Here is a 12,048-nt window from a genome sequence, read left to right on the forward strand (position 1 = left end):
ATAGCCATCTCTTTTCTAAGCTGAACAGTCCGTCTTTTTAATCTCTCCTCATACAGAAGCTGTTCCATCCCCCTAATCATTTTTGTTGCCCTTTTCTGTACTTTTTTCCAATTGCAATTTATCTTTTTTCAGATGGAGTGAACAGATCCACATGCAGTATTCAAGGTGTGGAGGCACCATGGATTTAGGTAGTGGCATTATGATATTTTCTGTCTTATTATCTCTCCCTTTCCTAACTGTTCCTCGCAGTCTGTTAATTTTTTTGACTGCCGCTGCACATTGAGCGGATGTTTTTAGAGAACTCTTCCAATGCTGTCTTCTCCTGCCCCTGTCCTCTCTCCAAGCCCCTCCTTCGCTCAGTGCTAATGCCCTGAGATGATCGCGCTCCTTCCCCCCAGGCCCTGCCTGGCCCATACACAAAGAGAGGAATCAGATCTCCCTGCTCCAGTTGCCTTGGCAATGAGCACTGGGCCCTACAGTCACCCAGAGAAGTGACGGAGGCAGAGGCCAGGAGGCTGCATTCCCATTGTTCCCAGAAGAGTCTATTCCACACACACTCACTCAGCTTTACCCCACAATCTCCTGCCTCATCTCACGGAAAGGCTGCACCCCAAAGGGGAGCACACAGGGCTCCACACTCGAGGTGGGCATGACAAAGGGGAGTGCACGGGAGGAGACCCCAACACTTGTATTTACCTATGGCCAGACTGTCCCTCTCCCTCACGCCCAGGAGCAGCAGCAGGATCCCTGTTCTCAGCTGGTCTCAGACCTGGGTGGGGAGCACAGCGCTGCAGCATGACGAGGTCCAGGACACAGACAACGCCAGCAGCAGCACAAGGGAGCAGCTGGGAGCTGGTCTTGTCCTCACCCCCACAATGGGATCCAATTAGGGCAGAGGTGGGCAAACTACGGCCCGCGGGATCGTCCTGCCCGGCCCTTGAGCTCCCAGCTGGGGAGGCTGTCCCCCCTTCTCCTCCCCTCCCCCGCAGCCTCAGCTTGCCGTGACGCCAGCCCTTCTTAGTCAGAGAGATTCAGGCAGAACAAACTTCACTGTTCAGCCCCCACAAAGCAAAATGTTTCCTAGCTGGCAATAAGCGTTTCCCTGAGCTCTACCGCCCTGTCCCTTCAGACCAGCGGAATTGTCTCACTTGGAGACCATCGTTTGGTAAGTCCCAGTAACATCACAGCCTCTGGCCAGGCCACTTTGTGCTGTGATCCCGGCAGCTCTCACAAGCTTATGCAGAGCTGGGCCTGATCAGCACCTGCAGCAGGCACCTCAACGGAACACCTCGGTACTGCCCATCATGGCCTGGGTGATTGGGGCTCCTCTCTCTGCCTCCGCACTGACCCAATGCCCCCGTGTGGGGCAAAGAGGCACTGCTGGAGAGGCTGTAATACCAAGGTCCTGTCCACTTATAGGCTTTAACAGTCCCCCAGCACTTTGCACAAGGGATGGTAACACTGGGGCCCTGGCCCAAATCCTGTGCAGGTAATTATAGCCTGCCACTTAAATTCCCCCTGTACTTGCAGTCGGGTAGTTTTCTTCCAGTCAGAAATTGCTGAGTAGCATTGCTATTCACTGTTGAACAGCTGCCACCTACCACACCAGAGGTGGACGCATTTCAGTGGTGGGTGACATGATCACTAACTATCCGTTACCTATCTCTCAGGAGGAGTGAGGCTTCAGTGGCTATAACCTCAAAAGCCTTGAGTGAAAGCTCAACTGGCCACACACCGGTTAGGTCACTGCATTCACAGGGTAACTGGCAGGGCCAAGATTTGCTTTGGTGAGAATCCCAACCAGGGAACTCAGCAGAGAGCTGCACATGAGGCATGTTCAGCTGCCACTGGGCTCAAAGAATCAGAGAAGCAAGACAGCCTGTCACCCTGTCCCAGCCCATCCCCAGAGTCAAGGCAGGCTTCAGCCATCAGCACATTCTCTAGGCTTCTGTCAAGTCCAGCAAGAAATGCTGCAGATGACAGGGCCCTGCCCAGGGAGACCCTCCTCTGGCAGCCTGAGATTCAGCCTAAAGCTCCTCTGTGTTAATTTCAGCCACTTTCTCCTCGTCACTGCACACACCCAAGTGCCGCCAGAAATCGCTCTCTCGCTATCAGGCATTTTGAGGATGCTCATCATGGCAGAGCCTGTGCGAGTGCCAGGTCTGTGCCTTCCTTACTGCTACATTTGGGCAGGAGCTGCTGCCATTAAAGGCAGGCAGCTTTGCATGTCCACACTGCTCCCGCAAGGAAGGCAGTGAAAGCAGAGCCAGTGTGCTGTCAGGGGGAGGTGCTGAAACGGCTGTGGGTTGGAACCAGTCCTGTGCAGAAAAGAAGCTGCTGACCATAGGACAGCTGAAGCCCCCAGTTCCCAGGAGCTCCTGGCAAACAGCCAGCCTGTTTGTGATGGAAACCAGGCCTTAGTGGCTGGTGTGGTGCATGCGTCCTGGGGTCAGTGACTGGCTCATACCTGCTCTGTTGCCCGCCCACACTCACAGAGCCCTGTCCCCCTCTACTCCACTTGCCCCCTGCTTCCAGGCACAGCACTGGAACCTGGGTTACCCTGGTACAAAACCCCCAGACCTCAGCTCCACCCAGAGACCTCTCACCCAGTAAATGAGGGGGATCCCCGTATCCCTTCCATGAGTGACAGACAATGCCAGGGATCCCCAATTCCCACCCTGAGGGTGCCTGGCCCTCACGCCAGGGCACATTCCTGGACAGTCGCTCCCCGAAGATGAGGAGCTCTGATCTCCCAAATTCTCACCCTCCTCTTCCTTGTGGGCATGCTGCCCTCCACCTCGCTGTCCTGGCACATGCCCCATAGACACTGTTCATCTGATGCTCCTTGGCCCCTCCCTGCATATGCCCCATGCCTGGTGCTACTTCTCCACTGCTCATTGGCCCCCTCCACCTTCACATGGTTCAGATTCAGCTTCTCCAGGATCCCCTGCCCTCCCACGCAGGCACAGCCCCTGGGCACGGCTCTCCGGTGCACACCCTGGGCACCACCCATGCGGGCCTCACTCCTTCCCAGCCTGAGCTCTGACTGCGCAATAACCTCAGCCCTGTTTAGAAATCTTGCTCTAGTGCAAACCTTTGTGACAGTCTCTAATCCGCAGCTGGCAGCTCGTGTTGCTACAGGGAACATTCCTTGTGTTCCTGGCGGTGGAGGGCACAGGTCCTGGTGCCTGGGAATTGAGCCAATTCCCTACAGCGGCTTCTCTGGAGGAAGGTGGCAGAGGGCTGGCAAGCCCCAACGTACCTTTCCCATCCCCTGACAGCCATGGAGCCCCTGCTCCTGCAGGTGTGAGGATGAGGGAGATTGCACCCGCAGGGAAATGGGAGCGGGCACCAAGGCAAGACTGGGATGGAAGGTGACCAGGAATGGAGCTGGGAATGGACAGAGACAGGAATGGGGAGGGGAATGGACTAGGATGGCTGCAGTGGGACTGACATGGGGCAGGAGGGACTAAGGGAGGTGCAGGATGAGAAGGAGAGTGGGTAACAGAGGCAGGTGGGGGGCAGATTTCGTGGGGAGCCTCTCCAGGGTGGGAGGGATCAAGGCCCCAGAGTCTCGCTCTCCTTCTCCTTCCCCCAGGGAGATGCTATTTCTCCCCATCACTCTTGATAACAACCCTGCCCATTTTATCAGGGCCAAGGTCTCTGTGCCCGGCCCAGGCTGGGTAGCTGCATGCCTGAGAGGTGAGGGGTTAGCAGGGAGGGCCCTGAGGGCTAGGGAGCTGCATGGGGGCCTCTGGCCAGACACAGGGTGAGCCCACACTGTGTGTGTGTGTGTAGGGGAGGGGGTGGGCAGAGAAAAGCTCTGGCAGAGCTCATGCTGCCGGCACAGTCTGCTGCAATAACCACTGCTCAGCTGTGGGTACAGCCATCCCCTCTCCTCACAGCCAGGGCTCTGCTCTGCAGCTTCCCAGCCCTGCTGCCTGGGGCCCATCCATTCTGCAGGGCATTCCTCGCACTCCGGCACTGAACGCTCAGACCAGCTGGCAGAGGCTCCAGGGAGGCAGGTCAGAGCTGACTCTCCCAAGCCATACCTCAGACAGGACCCTTCCTCCCCCAAGCCTGAGCCAACCCCCCTCCCAGAGACAGGCAGGGCACCTAGCAGTGCTTTCTCCTTTGCCGCAGCAAAATCCAGTCCAGCTCAGCCCTGTCCTGCCCCCTGGCGCAAGCGCTGAGATGGGGGAGCCCAGCAGACACCCTCTGGTTCCAGAGGCCCCAGGTAGAATTGGGTCTCCACCCCGACACACACCCTGCCCCCAAGATCTTAGCAGCAGATTTACAAGCACCCAGCCTGAAGCTCCCCCCGGCGCTGGCCATTGGAGCACACACTGTACCCAGAGCCCCAGACCTGCCCCTCAGGCACCAACGGGCGGGTTCTTCCCACCATCACGTCCACAAACCACACCGATTCAGTGCATCTCCTGGCACTGTAGGAGGAAATGATGCAACCTGCGGAGAGTAATCCCTCCCCAGGACGCTGCCTGTGCAGATCCCTCGAGTTCTAGTACAACCCTATAAAACTAAACCACATGCCACAGCTTCCCCTGAGTCACCCCAGCCCTGATGCAAGTAGCACTTCCAACCAGCAGCATGTGCTCGGAGGCAAGAGGCAGGATGCAGAGACCCTGGAGCTGCAGCCTAGTCCAGCCACAGAGCTGGGTGTGGGCATGGTGCGCACAGCTCAGCACAAGGTGTCTAACAGGGTGATGGAAGGCAACACAGGGACCAGATGGGAGCAAGGGGGGTGCAATGGAGGGTCGGCGGGGGGTGAGATGAGGTGGGGGTGACATGGGGTGATGAGGTGAGGATGACAAAGAGGTGAGGAAGGGGGGTGATACTGGAGTGAGACAGCGACAAGGACAATGTAGGGAGTAATAGATTCTGACTGCACAGGACCCTGCAGCACCCTGCCCAGGACCCACTACTCTGGGCCCACTGCTCAGTCTGTCTAGGCTCTCCAACTGCACTCACTGCTGTGTTCTCAATGCCCGCCTGGCTCTCACCCCTCGAGAGCTGCTGCACTCTCTGAGCTCCCAGGAACCCTCTGTACATGGACAACACAACTGCAGCCTCACTCCTGTATCGACACCCCCTGGGAACTTCCAGCATGGAAACATGACAGTACCCCCCAGCTATATTACAGCACCGTGCCCCCTGCAGCACTGACACCTCTGCATCCCCACTCCCTGGGCTCAGCACAGCCCTCTCAGCACCTGACCGGTAGAGCAAATACCCTTCCCCACAGCCAGGAAACATGCAGGACACAAGCCCAGCACCTAGAATGCAAACATACACTGGGCAGCCAGGGAGAACGAATCCAAACCAGCCCCAGCCCCAGATCCCTGCACAGAACAATCACACTGGTACAGACATCACTGCAGAGACATGTGCAGAAATAGAAAAACCCTCACCAAATACAGACTCGGTGACCATAAACCAGGGGTGGGGACCAGGTGGCACAAAGCATAGGCCAAACTCACAGAGCAATGACTGTCCAGGGGGGGAGGGATAGCTCAGTGGTTTGAGCATTGGCCTGCTAAACCCAGGGTTGTGAGTTCAATCCTTGAGGGGGCCATTTAGGGACCTGTGTCAAACATCTGTCTGGGGATTGGCCCTGCTTTGAGCAGGAGGTGGGATGACCTCCTGAGGTCCCTTCCAACCCTGATATTCTATGATTCTATGACAGAGAAGAGAGAGAAAGAGAAACATTCTAGTCCAATGTCCCACAGCAACGGAACAAATGGAAGTTGGACTCCAACTATCAGGAATCCTAAGCAATATCTTACCAGCGTAAAGAACTGCTGGAGATGGAAAGAAACAGCCCCACATTATGGAACCACCTGCCCTGGGGCAGGGATGGGCAGGAACAACAAATGGATCCAGGGGCTCAAACCCCAAAGACATGAAGCCCTGACCAGGGTGAATCATAGCCCCACCTCTGACAGAGACTGCAATGGGCTGTTACTTTCCAGCACTTGTCTAGCCAGTCATGACAATCAAGTCTTACTGAACAGAAGTGTGTGACAGTCCCTGAGAGCCTCCTTCACCGAGACATGACCACATCCCTTCCACTGTATCACACCCTCCAGGCCTTGCACTGAGATGTGGCTGAATTTATTCCTCCAGCAGAACAGAGTGCGACTGATGCTGTTTGGAACATCACTGCACGTTTCTCTCCCGCTCCCTGGGTGCCTCATCGATTTCTCAGGTGATTCAAGCAGGTTCTGTGATAGCCCAGCACTGCAGTAAGGGGCCTTAGACGTGAGTGTGAAGTGGCACCTGGCGGTAGCACTGCTCTGACCCTATTAGGGCAGTATGTCTGAGCACGCTCACCACCAACAGACCAACGCTACAGATGAAACGCACCATAAACCCGCTCAGCATTGGAATATCCATGCAGCTGTTTCAGGTCCATCCCCATATGCCTCCCCTCCCCCCAGCACCTTATTGCCCATGTGGCTGTGCCATAAATCTTGACAACCTCGCTGTCCAGGCTGCTGTGCCAGGCCACCCCCGTCTGAGTTGCTGACCGTACCAGTCACATGCCATCGCTTTCCCGAGTGTTAGAACTGTAACTGCCAAGTTGACATTAATCCCTTTGATCTGATGGAAAAAGGAATTAATGTGTGGAAAGGGGGTTGGGGCCCAGCGAGGAGAAAGGGGGGCTGCAGGAGATGGCTCGGGCGCTGTATGGAGAGAGTGGGCGAGGTGAGCAGGAGAGGTGAGGGGTGTGGGAAGAATGGGTCCAAGTGCTATGCAGGATGTCAGCCTGTGTGACTATCATGGGCCCTTGTGGCTTTAAGAGCTATAAGTCTGTGCACATAAGGAGGGGACTAAGGTGAGGGGAAGGGGCACAGGATCTATACACGGCGGGTGAGGGAAAGGGGCACAGGATCTATACACGGCGGGTGAGGGAAAGGGGCACAGGATCTATACACGGCGGGTGAGGGAAAGGGGGCACAGGATCTATACACGGCGGGTGAGGGAAGGGGGCACAGGATCTATACACGGCGGATGAGGGAAAGGGGGCACAGGATCTATACACGGCGGGTGAGGGGAAGGGGCACAGGATCTATACATGGCGGATGAGGGAAAGGGGCACAGGATCTATACACGGCGGGTGAGGGAAAGGGGCACAGGATCTATACACGGCGGGTGAGGGAAAGGGGGCACAGGATCTATACACGGCGGGTGAGGGAAAGGGGCACAGGATCTATACATGGCGGGTGAGGGAAGGGGGCACAGGATCTATACACGGCGGGTGAGGGAAAGGGGCACAGGATCTATACATGGCGGGTGAGGGAAGGGGGCACAGGATCTATACATGGCGGGTGAGGGAAAGGGGGCACAGGATCTATACATGGCGGGTGAGGGGAAAGGGGCACAGGATCTATACATGGCGGGTGAGGGAAAGGGGGCACAGGATCTATACACGGCGGGTGAGGGAAAGGGGCACAGGATCTATACACGGCGGGTGAGGGGAAGGGGGCACAGGATCTATACACGGCGGGTGAGGGGAAAGGGGCACAGGATCTATACACGGCGGGTGAGGGAAGGGGGCACAGGATCTATACACGGCGGGTGAGGGGAAGGGGCACAGGATCTATACACGGCGGGTGAGGGGAAGGGGGCACAGGATCTATACACGGCGGGTGAGGGAAGGGGGCACAGGATCTATACACGGCGGGTGAGGGGAAAGGGGCACAGGATCTATACACGGCGGATGAGGGAAAGGGGGCACAGGATCTATACACGGCGGGTGAGGGGAAGGGGGCACAGGATCTATACACGGCGGATGAGGGAAAGGGGCACAGGATCTATACATGGCGGGTGAGGGAAAGGGGCACAGGATCTATACACGGCGGGTGAGGGAAGGGGGCACAGGATCTATACACGGCGGGTGAGGGAAAGGGGCACAGGATCTATACACGGCGGGTGAGGGAAGGGGGCACAGGATCTATACACGGCGGGTGAGGGGAAGGGGCACAGGATCTATACACGGCGGGTGAGGGAAAGGGGCACAGGATCTATACACGGCGGATGAGGGAAAGGGGCACAGAATCTATACACGGCGGGTGAGGGGAAGGGGGCACAGGATCTATACACGGCGGGTGAGGGGAAAGGGGCACAGGATCTATACACGGCGGGTGAGGGAAAGGGGGCACAGGATCTATACATGGCGGGTGAGGGGAAGGGGCACAGGATCTATACACGGCGGATGAGGGAAAGGGGCACAGGATCTATACACGGCGGGTGAGGGGAAAGGGGCACAGGATCTATACACGGCGGGTGAGGGAAAGGGGGCACAGGATCTATACATGGCGGGTGAGGGAAAGGGGCACAGGATCTATACATGGCGGGTGAGGGGAAGGGGGCACAGGATCTATACATGGCGGGTGAGGGAAAGGGGCACAGGATCTATACATGGCGGGTGAGGGAAAGGGGCACAGGATCTATACAGGGCGGGTGAGGGGAAGGGGGCACAGGATCTATACACGGCGGGTGAGGGAAAGGGGCACAGGATCTATACACGGCGGGTGTGGGAAAGGGGCACAGGATCTATACACGGCGGGTGAGGGAAAGGGGCACAGGATCTATACACGGCGGGTGAGGGAAAGGGGCACAGGATCTATACACGGCGGGTGAGGGAAAGGGGGCACAGGATCTATACATGGCGGGTGAGGGAAAGGGGGCACAGGATCTATACACGGCGGGTGAGGGAAAGGGGGCACAGGATCTATACACGGCGGGTGAGGGGAAGGGGCACAGGATCTATACACGGCGGGTGAGGGGAAGGGGCACAGGATCTATACACGGCGGGTGAGGGAAAGGGGCACAGGATCTATACACGGCGGGTGAGGGAAAGGGGCACAGGATCTATACACGGCGGGTGAGGGAAAGGGGCACAGGATCTATACACGGCGGGTGAGGGAAAGGAGCACAGGATCTATACACGGCGGGTGAGGGAAAGGGGCACAGGATCTATACACGGCGGATGAGGGAAAGGGGCACAGGATCTATACACGGCGGGTGAGGGAAAGGGGCACAGGATCTATACACGGCGGGTGAGGGAAAGGAGCACAGGATCTATACACGGCGGGTGAGGGAAAGGGGCACAGGATCTATACATGGCGGGTGAGGGAAAGGGGCACAGGATCTATACACGGCGGGTGAGGGGAAAGGGGCACAGGATCTATACACGGCGGGTGAGGGGAAGGGGGCACAGGATCTATACACGGCGGGTGAGGGAAGGGGGCACAGGATCTATACACGGCGGGTGAGGGGAAGGGGGCACAGGATCTATACACGGCGGGTGAGGGAAAGGGGCACAGGATCTATACACGGCGGGTGAGGGAAAGGGGCACAGGATCTATACAGGGCGGGTGAGGGGAAGGGGCACAGGATCTATACACGGCGGGTGAGGGAAGGGGCACAGGATCTATACACGGCGGGTGAGGGAAAGGGGCACAGGATCTATACATGGCGGGTGAGGGGAAGGGGGCACAGGATCTATACACGGCGGGTGAGGGGAAGGGGCACAGGATCTATACACGGCGGGTGAGGGGAAGGGGCACAGGATCTATACACGGCGGGTGAGGGAAAGGGGCACAGGATCTATACACGGCGGGTGAGGGAAGGGGGCACAGGATCTATACACGGCGGGTGAGGGAAAGGGGGCACAGGATCTATACACGGCGGGTGAGGGAAAGGGGGCACAGGATCTATACACGGCGGGTGAGGGAAGGGGGCACAGGATCTATACACGGCGGGTGAGGGAAGGGGGCACAGGATCTATACACGGCGGGTGAGGGGAAAGGGGCACAGGATCTATACACGGCGGGTGAGGGAAAGGGGCACAGGATCTATACATGGCGGGTGAGGGAAGGGGGCACAGGATCTATACACGGCGGATGAGGGAAAGGGGCACAGGATCTATACACGGCGGGTGAGGGAAAGGGGCACAGGATCTATACACGGCGGGTGAGGGGAAGGGGGCACAGGATCTATACAGGGCGGGTGAGGGGAAGGGGCACAGGATCTATACACGGCGGGTGAGGGAAGGGGGCACAGGATCTATACACGGCGGGTGAGGGAAAGGGGCACAGGATCTATACACGGCGGGTGAGGGGAAGGGGGCACAGGATCTATACACGGCGGGTGAGGGGAAAGGGGCACAGGATCTATACACGGCGGGTGAGGGGAAGGGGGCACAGGATCTATACAGGGCGGGTGAGGGGAAGGGGGCACAGGATCTATACACGGCGGGTGAGGGAAAGGGGCACAGGATCTATACACGGCGGATGAGGGAAAGGGGCACAGGATCTATACACGGCGGGTGAGGGAAAGGGGCACAGGATCTATACACGGCGGGTGAGGGAAGGGGGCACAGGATCTATACACGGCGGGTGAGGGGAAGGGGCACAGGATCTATACACGGCGGGTGAGGGGAAGGGGCACAGGATCTATACACGGCGGGTGAGGGAAAGGGGCACAGGATCTATACACGGCGGGTGAGGGAAAGGGGCACAGGATCTATACACGGCGGGTGAGGGAAAGGGGCACAGGATCTATACACGGCGGATGAGGGAAGGGGCACAGGATCTATACACGGCGGGTGAGGGAAAGGGGCACAGGATCTATACACGGCGGGTGAGGGAAAGGGGCACAGGATCTATACACGGCGGGTGAGGGGAAAGGGGCACAGGATCTATACACGGCGGGTGAGGGGAAGGGGGCACAGGATCTATACACGGCGGGTGAGGGGAAGGGGGCACAGGATCTATACAGGGCGGGTGAGGGGAAGGGGCACAGGATCTATACACGGCGGGTGAGGGAAGGGGGCACAGGATCTATACACGGCGGGTGAGGGAAAGGGGCACAGGATCTATACACGGCGGGTGAGGGGAAGGGGGCACAGGATCTATACACGGCGGGTGAGGGGAAGGGGGCACAGGATCTATACACGGCGGGTGAGGGGAAAGGGGGCACAGGATCTATACACGGCGGGTGAGGGGAAGGGGGCACAGGATCTATACACGGCGGGTGAGGGAAAGGGGCACAGGATCTATACACGGCGGGTGAGGGGAAGGGGGCACAGGATCTATACACGGCTGGTGAGGGGAAGGGGGCACAGGATCTATACACGGCGGGTGAGGGAAAGGGGCACAGGATCTATACACGGCGGGTGAGGGAAAGGAGCACAGGATCTATACACGGCGGATGAGGGAAAGGGGGCACAGGATCTATACACGGCGGGTGAGGGAAAGGGGGCACAGGATCTATACACGGCGGATGAGGGAAAGGGGCACAGGATCTATACACGGCGGGTGAGGGGAAGGGGGCACAGGATCTATACACGGCGGGTGAGGGAAAGGGCCACAGGATCTATACACGGCGGGTGAGGGGAAGGGGCACAGGATCTATACACGGCGGGTGAGGGGAAGGGGGCACAGGATCTATACACGGCGGGTGAGGGGAAGGGGGCACAGGATCTATACAGGGCGGGTGAGGGAAAGGGGCACAGGATCTATACATGGCGGGTGAGGGAAGGGGGCACAGGATCTATACACGGCGGGTGAGGGAAAGGGGCACAGGATCTATACACGGCGGGTGAGGGAAAGGGGCACAGGATCTATACACGGCGGGTGAGGGGAAGGGGCACAGGATCTATACACGGCGGGTGAGGGAAAGGGCCACAGGATCTATACACGGCGGGTGAGGGAAAGAGGCACAGGATCTATACACGGCGGGTGAGGGGAAGGGGGCACAGGATCTATACACGGCGGGTGAGGGGAAGGGGCACAGGATCTATACACGGCGGATGAGGGAAAGGGGCACAGGATCTATACATGGCGGGTGAGGGAAAGGGGCACAGGATCTATACACGGCGGGTGAGGGAAGGGGGCACAGGATCTATACACGGCGGGTGAGGGGAAGGGGCACAGGATCTATACACGGCGGATGAGGGAAAGGGGCACAGGATCTATACATGGCGGGTGAGGGGAAGGGGGCACAGGATCTATACATGGC

At 58.2% G+C, this 12,048-nt stretch overlaps 1 protein-coding gene across 2 annotated transcripts in view; it reads right to left on the reverse strand.

The window, feature by feature from the left end:
* CA9 (carbonic anhydrase 9) overlaps nt 1-12,048 on the reverse strand; it is a 51,131-nt gene that overhangs the window by 37,908 nt on the left and 1,175 nt on the right. The window lies entirely within an intron of this gene.

This window comes from Malaclemys terrapin, chromosome 6 (assembly GCF_027887155.1).
Source record: "Malaclemys terrapin pileata isolate rMalTer1 chromosome 6, rMalTer1.hap1, whole genome shotgun sequence".
NCBI classification, from domain to species: domain Eukaryota; kingdom Metazoa; phylum Chordata; order Testudines; family Emydidae; genus Malaclemys; species Malaclemys terrapin.